Source organism: Haliotis cracherodii, unplaced genomic scaffold (assembly GCF_022045235.1).
Source record: "Haliotis cracherodii isolate W230 unplaced genomic scaffold, xgHalCrac1.p SCAF_15, whole genome shotgun sequence".
Taxonomy (NCBI): domain Eukaryota; kingdom Metazoa; phylum Mollusca; class Gastropoda; order Lepetellida; family Haliotidae; genus Haliotis; species Haliotis cracherodii.
In genome coordinates, this window is record NW_027266270.1 from 29,481,138 (window position 1) to 29,496,135 (window position 14,998).

The 14,998-nt window shown below is 39.6% G+C and overlaps 1 pseudogene; it reads right to left on the bottom strand.

Moving 5' to 3' along the window:
• LOC139461629 (adhesive plaque matrix protein 2-like) overlaps window positions 1–14,071 on the bottom strand; it is a 39,277-nt pseudogene extending 25,206 nt beyond the window's left edge.
• Window positions 14,072–14,998: the final 927 nt, after the last annotated feature.

Below are 14,998 nucleotides of genomic sequence, written 5' to 3' on the forward strand. Positions count from 1 at the left end.
GACCACAAACACAAGCACGCACGCAAACCACCCCCATGGAATGTGAGGAAACTAAACTTAACAACACAGAAGAATATGAATGCACAACCGAGGAAGACATAAACGAAATAACTCTCTCAACCCCCCAAAAAACCAAAACCTTTAAACACAGGCCTCAGCAAATGTCAAACAACAAACTAAACAACTTAACCATCCTTCTCGCATACATGCTAAAGGAAATAAACCCAAACGCTAGCACTAAAGCTTTCTATACCGTAGCAAATAAGCTTAAACTGACAACCCTTACCTTCGAATTCTTCAGCATAGGCCTCGAATTAGTTAGCCCTACCTCAACCAAGTAAAAACCCCTAGCCTAAATAAAAACCTAACCTCCAAACACTAAAAGCCCAAATAATGGAAGGCCTAAACATATTTCAGTGGAATGCCAATGGACTAAATTCCCACGGCCACGAACTAAAAGCAAAATTTAAACAAGATAAGGGCCCGCACATTGCCTGTATCCAAGAAACCAAATTCTCAAAAAAATCTAAATTTACTCTACCAAACTACAACTCAGTTAGAACAGACCGAGCCAAACCTAAAACCGCTAGAGCCGCAGGAGGATTAATAATACTAATCAGAGAAGACATTAACTATGAAGAAATCAAAATAAACACACCAAACCTAGAAGCAAACGGCATCCAAATAACTCTCAAAAACCAAAAAATAAACATCATTAACGTATACCACTGGGCAGAACAAAAAATTCAAGCTGAGGACCTAAACAAATTACTGCAAATAAGCAATAAATCAACTATATTCCTAGGAGACTTTAACGCTCACCACCCCACCTGGAGCATAGATGAAAAAATAGATAATCATGGCAAACTAATCTCTGAATGGATAGAAACAAATAACCTTGTACTCCTAAACAATAACCAACCAACTAGATACGATAAGAAAAACCATAAAATGTCGGCTATCGACCTAACCATATGCACCCCAGATCTGGCCCAAAGTACTCAATGGGAAGTTCACGACGCCCCACTAGGTAGTGACCACTTCCCTATAAACATTACCATAGGCAATACAAACGTTCCTACCCAAACAGAAAACCTAGAACCAAAATTCAACTATAACCAAGCTAACTGGGACAAATTTCAGGATATCTGCAACCAAGCCAACCTAACCAAACTAGAAAATAAGGACCCAGAAATCTACTGCAAAAACCTAACAGACTACATAATTAACGCAGCCAAAGCATCAATACCTTATAAAACAAATAACGTAGGCAAACCCTCGGTACCATGGTGGAACGAGGAAATAGAACAAACTAGACGCAAACGTAAAACAGCCTTCAATAGAGCCAAACGCGACCATAACCATATAACGGTAGCTCACGAACTAAACCACAAGGTCCAAAAACTAGTCAAAATAGCTAAAACCAAAGATTGGAAATTATTTTGTGAAGGAGTAAATAATCGCACAGATGCCAGAACAGTCTGGCGAAAAATCCACGCCATTAGAGGCTTAAAACGTCACAAAAAAACACCCAACATAAACAATTCAACCAACCCTACCGAAAAGGCAAATAACCTAGCAAACCACTTCTCGGCCATAAGCAGCAACAATAACTTCAGCGAAAAATTCCAACAAAAACTTAAAGCAGAAGCCAAACCTACTAAAGTACCAAATAATGATAACCTCGAAATAAACCAACCTTACTCAATGGAAGAACTCCAGTACGTACTCCAAAATAGGAAAAAGGGAACTGCCCCAGGACTAGACCTAACATCCTACCAAATAATCAAAAAACTCCCCCCCAACCTACTCCAGGCACTACTTAAACTATATAACCTAATCTATCAAAACGGACAGGTACCAACTCCCTGGAAACAGGCACTAGTCATCCCTATCCCTAAACCCGATAAACCAACTAACCAGGCAAATTCTTATAGACCAATATCCCTAACCTCAAACCTATGTAAAGTAATGGAATCTATGGCCAAAAATAGACTACAACACTACTTAACTCAAAATAACATCATAAACACAGATCAAAGCGGTTTCACTCCTGGCCGCTCAACCTTAGATAATCTCGCCCGACTAGAACAGGACATAAAGACGGGACAACTCAACAAACAATACACAACAGGCATCTTTCTGGATTTCTCCAAAGCATTCGACATGGTTTGGCACAACGGGCTAATACAAAAACTTAAAAAAATAGGACTAAAAGGACAAATAATAAACTACATTCAGGACTTTCTAAACGAACGTAAAATAACAGTGGGGATAGACCATACTCTATCAGACCAGTGTCCCCTAGAAAATGGCACTCCCCAGGGCAGTATCCTCAGCCCCACACTCTTTAATATAATGATAAACGATCTCTTCGAGGGCCTATCCCCTAAAGTAAACACATCCAAATTCGCGGATGATGGAGCCCTCTGGATCCGCACAAAAAGTATTAATATGGCCCAAAATTTACTCCAAAAATCTCTTAATAAAATACAACAATGGGCTGACAAATGGGGCTTCTCCCTTAACTCAGAAAAAACAACAGGAATAGTATTCAAACATAAAAACATGAAACCCGCCTCCCCAATTCTCCAGCTAAACAACCAAACAATCAAATTTCAAAAACAAACCAAATTCTTAGGACTTATCTTCGATCAACATCTCACCTGGGATGCTCACATCCAAAACCTAACAACTAAATGCAGTAAAGACCTAAACACCCTAAGATGCCTCACTGGCTCAAACTGGGGAGCCTCCAAAGATACCCTCCTCTCACTCTACATATCACTAATTAGATCAAAACTAGACTACGGCTGCGCCATATACAACACCCTAAACAACTCTCTATCTAAAAAACTTGACTCAATACAATATCAGGCTCTCAAACTAATTACACGCACCCAACATGGCACCTCCTACACTTCACTCCAGGCCTTAACAGGAGAAATGCCACTAAGTCTACGCAGGGAACAGCTAAGCTTAAATTTCTGGGCCGCATCCCAATCAAACCCTCTCATCCAAAACCTAATAAACCAAAATATCAGCCCCAAAAACCAAGCTCTAGCTCGTAAACACCCCTTACTTACCCCAATATCTCAAAGAATAACAAACTACCTAAATGAACACCAAATTAAAAATCTTAAACAAAACTGCAAACAATCAAATATCTTCACCCCTAAACTTAAAATACCCAAAATAGACACAACACTAGCTAGCCAAATAAATAAACAAACCGACCCAAACATAGCTAAAACCACCACACTAGCATACATACACGAAAATTGGTCAAATTGGTGTCACATTTACACGGACGGATCTTCAGATCCGACCTCCAAACACACAGGTTTCGGAGTCCATACCACACAACCAACTAAAACTACACAATCCTTCCGACTCCCAAACAACCAATCAATATTCACGGCAGAACTAATGGGCATGGCCTCAGCCCTCCATAGTCAAGAATCCAAAAACCACAATAAAATCCTAATACTTACCGACTCCCTAAGTGGACTGCAAGCCCTCAAAAACAAAAATACCAAAAACCGACCTAAATTAATAAATCTAATACTTAAAAGCTCCAACGACCTAACTAACGCAGGCAAACAAATAACTTTCTTGTGGATACCCGCCCACGTAGGAATATACGGTAATGAAAACGCCGATAAGGCAGCTAAACTATCCCTCAAAATCCCAGAAATAAGCTTAAACTTACCCATCTCAAAATCAGAAATTAAAAGTGTAAATAAGCAAAAAATCACCAAAAAATGGCATAACCTATATCTAAACTCAAATAGCCAAATCAAAAAAGTACTCAGCAAACCACTAACCAAACCAAAAATTCACCATCCATCAAAAAAAATCGACAGAGTAATCACTAAACTCCAAACAGGACACACCAACCTAAATAACCACCTAAAAAAAATAAAAAAACATACTACAGGTAACTGCCCACACTGCAAACAACTAGAAACCCCAGAACACGCACTCATCTACTGCACACACTACCTAACACATCGAACCGCATTACAAACCACCCTCAATCTAAACCAGGCTCTCACTCTAGAAGCAATACTAAACCCACAAAATAAACTAGAAAACTTCAAGGCCTTAGGCGTATTCTTAATCAAAACGGAACTAATAAAACGCATCTAAAAACACTATAATCCACCAAATCAAAATTACATAAACACACAAAAATCCACCATACCCAGCTCCCTTAGTTCTCCTCCCTTACCCCATCGGCATCTATTCCAAATCTCAAAATTCCCAAATTCTATATAAGCAACCCCTAAAGCCCCCTCTTGGGTTGCACACACCACTTTCGCCCCTTTCGGAAACACATTAAATGGCCTGGCCGGGCCCGTGTGCGAAATACGCATCAGTCGGAAAGCGCACGTTAAATCTACAAAGTAAGTAAGTAAGTAAGTCAGTCAGGGAGACAGCCTGGAGACACCCAGAAGATCGACTCGTGTAAGTGACAGAACGGCTCCTGAGAACCTCTCTGTCTGTTTTTGAAGGCGTGGAGATCCCGAGTTAATTCACCGTAACAATTCTAGGCATAAACGGTCCCTTAAAACGGACGGTTTCAATATCATAGGACAAAGCACAGAATACAGGTTCACACGGTTTCATCACTTATGATGTCTTACCAACTTGTATTGAACGCAAGACACGTAACATATGCGATTTTGTGTGATTCTGACCAAAAATGAACATGTCATCATACCCATGTTATAGTGTAATCTACAGCTTTTTAAAATACAATGACGTGATGAAGCGGTCTTGAAAGCGACCTTCAAGGGTACGTACTTGCTATGATTTCAAATTTTGGGTTATGACTCTAAACAAATTCAGGTAAATAAATGTGAAACTCCGCTAACTCGAACTCAATTATCTAGGTATGTCGTTCAAGACTAGTAAATGTTATGGTTTTAAATGTATGTAGCATCTATATCTGCGGGAATTTCTGATATATTTACTATTTGTGTTTCGAACTGCAGGTAGCTTGACATATATTCGTGGCCTCTTGAGTTTGAGGTAACGAGGTGTCATTGTATTGTGTTTTGTAACGATCATCATGCTAATCACTTATGGATAGTACAGTCATAACCACCGTAGCCATCCGTGCACGAACAGTGAGATGAACACTTCATGGGGCACGTGCCGTGTCCGTTACAGCTGCTGGCGTCGACACAGGAGGTTATCGCACTTTCGCCTATACTGGAGAGCGGACTTTTTGTTACCCTGGCCGTTGTTAGTCTAATTAGACTTATGTAAGGGGACAAGGGAGTGCCGCTCGTGTCTCTCACACATCTGATTACATCAAGACCAGCTTTCGTGTGACGATCACTCATCATCCAATATTCTCTTCCTGGGCCTTTCTCGGAAGCTTGATAACTGTCGCTGCTCGATTATATATATATATATATATATATATATATATATATATATATATATATATATATATATATATATATATATGTATATGTATATATATATATATATATATATATATATATATTATTATTATTATTATTATCAGTGACTTTTGCTATTACCACTGTAATTTTGTATTTGATACTGACCACTGTCATATTATATACACTCATTGACTAGTGTACAACCACTCTAGTGTGTACTGTCATTGTAATTGATGTGCAGTAATTTGTATTGATTTGTAAGCCTAGTGAATATTGTAATACCTTTGTTGTTTGCATACCATTTGTTGGTTGTTCGTTGGTTTTAAGTACATATTTCTGGGTTAACATATTGTTTCAATTTGGAAATCTGCATATAACATTATTAATCCCTATAACACTCCTGAATGTATACAGAAGCGCACACCTTCAACCTCCCTCTTAATAACAACTAAACCTTCAATCTATGTAGGACAGGAGCGCAAAGGCTGTATCAATGTGATTAACGAGCTAGGAAATCTATATGGCGAAATAAAGTCAAAATCAACTCAAAATTTGGTATTCGTAATCTGTCTTAGAACATTCGTTCTCATTGACATTGAACTACGGTTATAACGAACTCAGAAGGACCACTTATTTCTGTTCGTTATAACCGTAGTTCGTTATAAGTATATATTCAGCATATATACAGCAAATGACCAATACAGGAAGATTCCTTCAGAACCCATGAGATTGTTTTGGGCTCCCCCTTCTTGCTGCTTTGTTTCCTTATGCATATGAATAGGAATTTCTGCTATAAGTGGCAAAATTAAAACGAGGGAATATGGCCAAAAAGTTTAACTTAAGCCTCAGGTATATCGATGATCCAATATCGTTTAATAATGGTCAAATAGCCAATTCCCGTCTTTTGGCGTACCCCCAGAACTAGAAATAAATGAAACATTAACCGCCATATTCGTTTCATATTTATATCTATGAATAAAGAGGAGCATAAACGATTTCCACAAGAATGTATGTCAAGATAACTTTCTAACAGTCAACATTCCCTTTTTGTCGGGCAATATTCCAGTAGCCCCAGGCTTTGGTGTCTTCATTTCACAACTTTTGAGGTACAATCGACCATTCGCTTTCTACGAAAGTTCAAAAGTGTGTTGGGTTTAACGTCGCTTTTAACAGTATTCCAGTTATATCACGGCATGTCAGCTTAATGTGGGAGGGCATGTGCTGACAATTTTGTGACTCGTAAACACCCCGTGGCGGAATACTCGTTTGCTAGGGGTGATATGTATCGCTTTTGAGTCCTTTGTGGCTTTACCCAATGGACCTCGTTTAGTGATGGTTGGCTACCTGCTCGTGTACGTGAGTGAGTAACGTCATTTGACTCCGCTTGGGATACCCTCGGAGTTGCGTGGGCTGCACTGTCCGGGAACCTTTGAGATGGCAGGCAGCAGTTTCAGTCGAAAGTGATTCATAAAGACATGCTCATGGTGTGGTCAGAACTAATCAATTAAACGAGGCTTACCTGTAGACTGAAGTTTGATTCTAGTTCTTTCTGCTACGTCACTGGGATGCTGGGGGCTACTTTAGATTGTGCAGCAAGATAGAGGAGCAGTATTTAAAGAAACATTTTGGGACATCAAATGACACAATTAAATGAGACTAACATTCAAAATATATTTTAGACGTCATGAACATTCTAGATCTGCTAGATTATGGTTGATGTCAATCTTGCTACTAACAACAGGGCAGGGAGAGGTGTGCAAGTAAACCAGCATTCCATTCGTAACAACTACAATCAAACTTCACCTTACATGTGAGCCTGGTTTAATTGATTAAATCTGTTTCGTCATTAATACTTTCGTTCACTTAAGACTGTAAGGCCATTTGCTGGAACAATATCGCATGTGTCAAGAAAAAACACCAACACATAAAGCTCCAATTAGACAAAGACAGTTTGAACATATAGCATCAACATTTATTAGCATTCCACTCCGATTCAAATATACAAATGAAAGCACACCGTTATTCGTGTTATGATCACTGTAATTTGTCATGCTTTGAAATTCATCAACATACTAAATAATAGTAGAAGAGAAAACATGGATGTTGCAAGAACACCTGAATATCACAAACGAAACACGACTGATTGTAAAGGGCAATGAATATTGTAATGAGTTTGGTGTTTCAGCAAGATCATTGCAAGAGAGTTTCATTCGTATTGACAGATTCAGCACGTAACAAAAGTAACAATCATTTCCTATGATTGCATAGGTTCCAAGAAGCAGGTCAATGACGCATGTACATGTAAACTCTTCAAAACAAAGAAACGCAAAAGGGATGCATTCGGGATTCAAAGTAAAATTATTCCACTTAGTGGTACAGCATTTGTTAATCGAATGTCATGTGGGAGACCCCTCATATTTCCTCGCAGTCGTCGGAATATTCAGATACAAAATGTGCAAGTTCGCCAAAACGAAGCCACGAGCAAACCATGTGATCATAACACGTGCGTCATCGCCATATGGACCAGATACTGCAGTCACACGTTGTTCCCGTTATGGCTAACGCCAACCTCGTATACCAGCACGAAAACGCTAGGCCTCACACACCACGACTAATGGCTGCCTTCTTACAACAACAACATTGATGTCCCAGCGCCGAACTTAAATCCAAAGCATCATCGGACGAGATGGACAGACGCCTGCGACAGGACAACCACAACCACAGCCTGGTTCCAGCATTGCAGAAAGAGTGGGCCACTATTCCGCAGGGTGTGACACGTGCTCTGAATGGTTCGAAAAACAGGGGTTGTCAGGGGCAGTCCTCAACACACATGGAACGGTGACCGGTGATGACCTTGACACTGGACCTTGACCTCTCTGATATTCCCTTTCAGTAAAAGTGCCTCCATACCTATGGTGCATGTATTTCCGCCATAGCCGAAATAACACTGACAGACAGAGGGATTCATGCATGTGTTACAGCCTCCCTTGGCCCCACATTCGTTCCCTCCTGCTGTGCAGACTGCTTGTGCTGAAGTGGAAGCAAATTATATTGAGCCCCAGTCATGTTTGATGTGTTAAAAACAAGTTGGAATATTGCAATGAAAACAGCACATTTCTTGAACATTTTGCCACTATTAAGGTAATTTTAATTCATCCCATCCCAACCAATCTTAATGTTTGCATTTTAGTCAAAAGATATATGCTTTAAGGCAAACGCAACTGTGGCTTTGGTAATATTTATGATGATTATATGTTATCTTAGAAACATATCGAATTGAAGCCCCATTTTCTGCAAGTAAAAGTAACAGAACCCTTTCATAATCATAAGAAATCCATCCCTGCCCCTAATCGACAGGGACACAAATGTGCGGCATGTGATACTTGATGTTAAGTCCCTTTTATTCAATCTATCAATGCTTTACAGATTCAGTATATACTATTTATAAGTGTACTTATACCGTGCTAGATTCCATACATTATGTGTGTACAAAGTGCTACGACAGACATAACAACATACAAATATACAGACAAAGCTATTTGAATTTGAATATATACAGGAGTATTTTCGGAACAGAAAGATCTTTAGCTGGCGAGTGTCCAGGGGTGCAGAGAGTGACTCATATCAGTGCAAGTGGGCTTGATGTGGTTGGAAAGCCCAACGTGTAACGGGACACAGACTGTCTCCTTAGTCGCTATATGGCTGAAATATATAATGCTGATCTCCATTCTTCAAGCATTTCGGACAAAGGGTTTGTGTTTTATTCCTAAGTGACGTGGTAATTGTGATAGCCAAAATAAACATATCAATATACTCAACAACAAAAGTTGACACCAATATTATAGTGTATTTTTCAAACAAGTAAAGTTTGGTTTTCAATATTGAAGTACATGTATGGAATCAAGCCACAAAAAACGCAACTGCTACAGAAAAGCATGCATTCCATGCAAAATTGACTTTTATCCGTTATTATGCAAGCCCCATGCATTTCACGACCAAAGAACGGGTATAAAACATGTGCGTTAACGGGATTCCATATGCATTATTTAACATCGTGCTGACAACAACCACTCAGAAAAATAACAAAACTAGGCTATTATTCAACATTACGAAATACCACGCCTGTCCGAAAATGAGGGGTCTGCGAGCCATTGGTATGCTTGAAGCAGGATCGAGTCAACGTGATGTTGCCAGACAATTTAACGTCCACAGAAACACCATTTGGTGTTTATGGCAACGTTGGCAACAGACGAATGCAGTCAGAGACCATCCCCGGAGTGGCAGGCTACGCGTAACCAATAATCGACAAGACAACTAGATTCGAACAACACACCTACGAAATCGATTTCAGCCAGCAACAGTGACTGCAAGAAGCATCACTGGCCTTCAACGAATATCTTCACAACCCGTACGTCGCCACCTCAGATGTGCAGGGATTGTCGCCAGAAGACCCACCAGACGTCCAATTTTGACAGGAAACCACCGTCAAGCACGTCTACAGAGGTGCAGACAGCAGTGGGGACAAGTTATATTCACTGACGAGTCTCGTTTTCACCTCAGCCACAGCGATGGACTGATTCGAGTGTACCGACGTCGAGCTGAACGTTACGTCAATCATTGTGTCATGGACGAGGATCGGTTCGGGGGCTTCAGCGTTATGGTATCAGGGGTGGGGATTATAGCAAGACAGAGGACCAATTTGATATTTGTAAAGGGAAAACTCAATGGACAGCGCAACCGCGACGAGATCATCGGCCCTTTTGTTCTACCGTTTTTTGCGTCGTCATGGCCCAGGCATGAGAGATCCCCTGATCTCTCACCAATCGAGCACATGTGGGATAAGATGGATCGGTGCCTTCGACGTCAACCACGTGTTCCACAGACACTCCAAGAACTTCGAAACATGCTCCAGCAGATATGGACAGATATCCCACAGGACTTTGTGTGACGTCTGGTCCATTACATGAGACGAAGATGTGTTTGCATCGCAACCAGAGGTGGACACACACGTTATTGATTTGTAAATTGACATTTGGGCATGTTCATGGTTTTTTTTATGAAATCACTTATTTTTTTAAGTCAGCATGGCAAATTAAACCATTTGAGCACTTACAGGAGTCTTATATCTGTTGCAAAACGAAATTGTTTCAGATTTGGTTAAAAACATAACTTTGCATTAAATCTTATTCAATGTCACAGGAACTTTTGTTGTTCATTATATAATTAGATCAATTATTATAATAATTTAATAAATATAACATGTAATCTTAGTGTGATCGTAAAGGAATAATCGCAGCTGCACATACATTTGTAAACCATTTCAACGCCACTGTGATATTCAATATATTTCTCTGCACACATGATGCAACAATTTCCAGATTGTATTGTAAAAGAACAGTTGTCGCTGCACAACTCGATATCTACACGACTTACAGAGGTGTTATTGAAGTGCCCACACAAAAAGTCACAATGCATTTCCACACCATTCCAACGCTACTGTGATATTCAATATATTTCAATGCACACATGAAATGACCATTTTCGTTTGATCCCATCGTTACAGGATTCATCGTTACCTACCTGTGGTACACCTTGGCCCTGAATATCCGTCCGTGCATATGCAGCGATTTGGGCCGTATGATGATGATGTACAGTTGCCATGGGGACCACACTCTGCTCCGCCACTAGTGCAGATTGGGGCTGTAATGATTAACAAAATAGCTGTACACCCGAGACCATAGACAATATGCCCTTGGTGCCAAAAGGTGAACACATAGAGAATACTCTTGCCATTTATCAGTACAGACACAGGTTTGTTGCATGTGATACTAGATGTTAGTCCCTATTATTGAGCTGTAATGCTTTTTACACTTTCATTATACACATCAAATCAGGGCGCGTCCGCCAGGATGTTGTTGGAAAGACCAAAGTGTAACAGGGCATGTACATTCTTTAAAGCATTTCGGACAACGGGTTTGGTTTCGATTCCTGAGTGATTTTAGCAATTTTGTTTTTAATATTAACATCGTTTTCTATATATAACAGACATGTTCTTATGTTGTGTATTTCATTAAGTTCATAACTATATCTTTGTTGGATGTGATACCAGATTTTAGTCCCTTTAATTGGGTTATAAAGCTTTACACATTATGTATATTAACCAAATTAGAGCTTGTCGGCCATGATGTGAAAGGAAAGCCCAAAGTGTAACAGGAAATAGACTTACTACATTCTTTAAAGGATCTCCACAAAGGCGACAATTTGGATGTGGAATTGGTGTGCACATCATTAATTTCATAAATATATCTAAATGTAATCTTATTGGATAATAAAAGAACAATCGCAGATGCACAAATCGACATATACACGATGGGCAGTTAGTATTATGTAATTACCCATATACAAAAAAGTCACAATGCATTTCCACGCCATTCCAACGCCACTGTGATATTCACTATATTTCACTGCACACATGAAATGACCATTTTCGTTTGATCCGATCGTGACAGGATTCATCGTTGCTTACCTATGGTACACGTACGCCCTGAATATCCGTCCGTGCAATCGCAGAAGTTTGTGTTGGATGATGCTATACAGCTGCCATGGGCACCACACTCCTTTCCGCCTATAGTGCATGATGGGGCTGTAGAAATACACACACAAATATTTCAACTATTTCTCTTATATTTAATTGTACACTTAACCCGAACAAACTCCAACAGAGATGAAATGTTATGGTGAATATTGTAGTGCAGACTGTAACTGTAGTGCTGTATGAAAAGCAAATAGTCAGTTAGTGTAAACGTAAACTTTTACAGTACAATTTATTGTTAAAATAAATGATGTGATAAAGTTCTGAAACCTTCAAAAGCACACGTTTGTTAGGATTTCAAATGTTAAGTAAATAATTATTGAGTAAATAAATGAACGCTAATTATCATGGATTAACTATCTAGATATGTCGTTCAAGATAATTTTATTTGATGGACCCGGTAGAATCTTAAACAACAGCATGCTTTGATATCTTTGTTTCGGGTAGCTTGACATTCATTCGTGGACTGGAGTTTGAGGTTACGATGATTCATTGTATTTCCTTTGTTTCTAAGATTTGATAACGCTGCTGGTGTGTTTTCATCATGCTAATCACTTACGGATAGTACAGTCATAACCATCGTAGCCATCCGTGCACGAACACTCAGCTGAACACTTCATGGGGCACGTGCCGTGTCCGTTACAGCTACTGTTGTCGACACAGTCAGTAATCGCACCCTGGCATAAGGCTATGCACACAAAAATACCTGGAAATGAAGAATGAAGATCATTACTAAGACACAGCACATCTGTTCAACTATCTACAAAACGTTAGAACTTATAAACAAGGGTCACAAAGCTGAAAAAACACAAACCGTAATATGTTCATACTACAGTATGTGTCTTGTTGTAATGTTTTGTGAAGCGGGAACAGTTCATTTTGTGGACATATGGCCAGACAAAGCATGACAGATGAGGATCAATAGGCATGGTTAGGTCAGAGAAACCACTACAACAGGTTGACTGTGACCACAACAAATCAGTTAGGGTTATTTCAAGGTTATGGACTAACAGAAAGAGTTCATTTAGTTTAGTTTTGAAAATAAATTCATCGTAAATAAAGGAGTTGCCAATCTCGGATGTCAGCCCTCATATAGTGAGTGAGTGAGTCAGTTGGGTTTCACGCCGCTTAACAGTACATGTATTCCAGTTATATCACGGCGTGTTGGCTTAATGTGGGAGGAAAACCCCAAGTGATGCGGGTCTCAGACGTTTACCACTTCGGTGAAACCCACGCGCACGGGTATGGTGCTGACAAACCTAGAAACATAATCGGGGCGAACCGAGATTCGAACCCACAATCATAGGTTTCTGGCTTGCCCAAGGCACGCAACTCTGCACAGCGAATCACGGCGCCTTAGACGACTGGGCAACCCGTGCCCCCGCACTCATATAGACGAGATATAGGTCTATAAAGTCTTGATCATTGGTAGACTATCGATATCATTTAACACTTTCTGACATATTGCTTCTTCATGCAGTTTCGGTATACAAATAATTTTTCGTAAATATCAGTATCATTGACATTTTCATAAGCAATTTGATGGTGTTTGTCCGTGGATTAACATATTCATATCTGGGTAAATATTTCCCCCTCGTATTAGTAAACGGTGGACAATGACGTAAACTAACAATATCACAATAATAGGAAAATAATTATAATACTTTCTACATCATTTTTTATAAAACTAACAGTTTCTATATAAAAATGAAATGCACTCGTAATTTGCTAATATATGTTCAGGTATGTTTAGATACAATCAGTATCAGATTGAGCAAATGATTTGTTCATTCTTTTGGAAAAAAACATCTTTTAGCCTTTGTTTAACAGAATCTTGGCATTCTTCTAGCTAGTCTTTCCATGTCTGCAGTTATCCACTTTTATATATCAAAATATTATGATACGTTTGAATCTTATCTTTCTTGACTTGTCTTGTCTTGTACAGTCATCACTTATTATACACGTTACATACATGTTCGGTATGAGCACCAGGATGCCAATTTGTTTAATTGAAGAAAATCTTACCTGCACCAGCGAGCATTGGATGAAAACGAAACATGTTGATTTCTACCGTTCTGAAATCAACGCGCAGCTATACGAACTCAACAACAATGTCATCTGTTATATATCAGCTGTTATCATAGCGTCGACACGACTGACGGCATGGATCTCGCCATTTGGGGATTGGGCCGGTCCAATCAGCTCGAAGCGGGTGTTTGGCAACAACGCTATTTAGCGGAAAGTCAGTTGACAGGGAAATAACTTAACCGAAGAGGACGAGTACACATCCTCAGAGCAAATAAACGATCTAACCTTATCAGCCCCCAAAACCAAAAGCTATAGAAAAAAACTCACCCAAAACGTAGCAAGCAAAAAACTAAACAACTTAGTCCTCCTACTAGCTTACATGATAAAGCAGTCTAATCCAGAAGCCAGCTCCAACGCCGTCTTGTCTTGTCTTGTCTTGTCTTGTCTTGTCTTGTACATTCATCACTTATTATACACGTTACATACATGTTCGGTATGAGCACCAGGATGCCAATTTGTTTAATTGAAGAAAATCTTACCTGCACCAGCGAGCATTGGATGAAAACGAAACATGTTGATTTCTACCGTTCTGAAGTGGGTGTTGGGCAACAACACTATTTAGCGGAAAGTCAATTGACAGGGAAATAACTTAACCGAAGAGGACGAGTACACATCCTCAGAGCAAATAAACGATCTAACCTTATCAGCCCCCAAAACCAAAAGCTACAGAAAACAACTCACCCAGAACGTAGCAAGCAAAAAAACTAAACAACTTAGTCCTCCTTCTAGCTTACATGTTAAAGCAGTCTAATCCAGAAGCCAGCTCCAAAGCCTTCTTTGGGGTAGCACATAAACTAAAACTCGTCGCCAACCCTTTCGACTGTTTCAGCAGCAACCTTAATGACCTACTACAGTAAATACCTAAACCAAACATAAACCAAACATAAATCCACCCAGT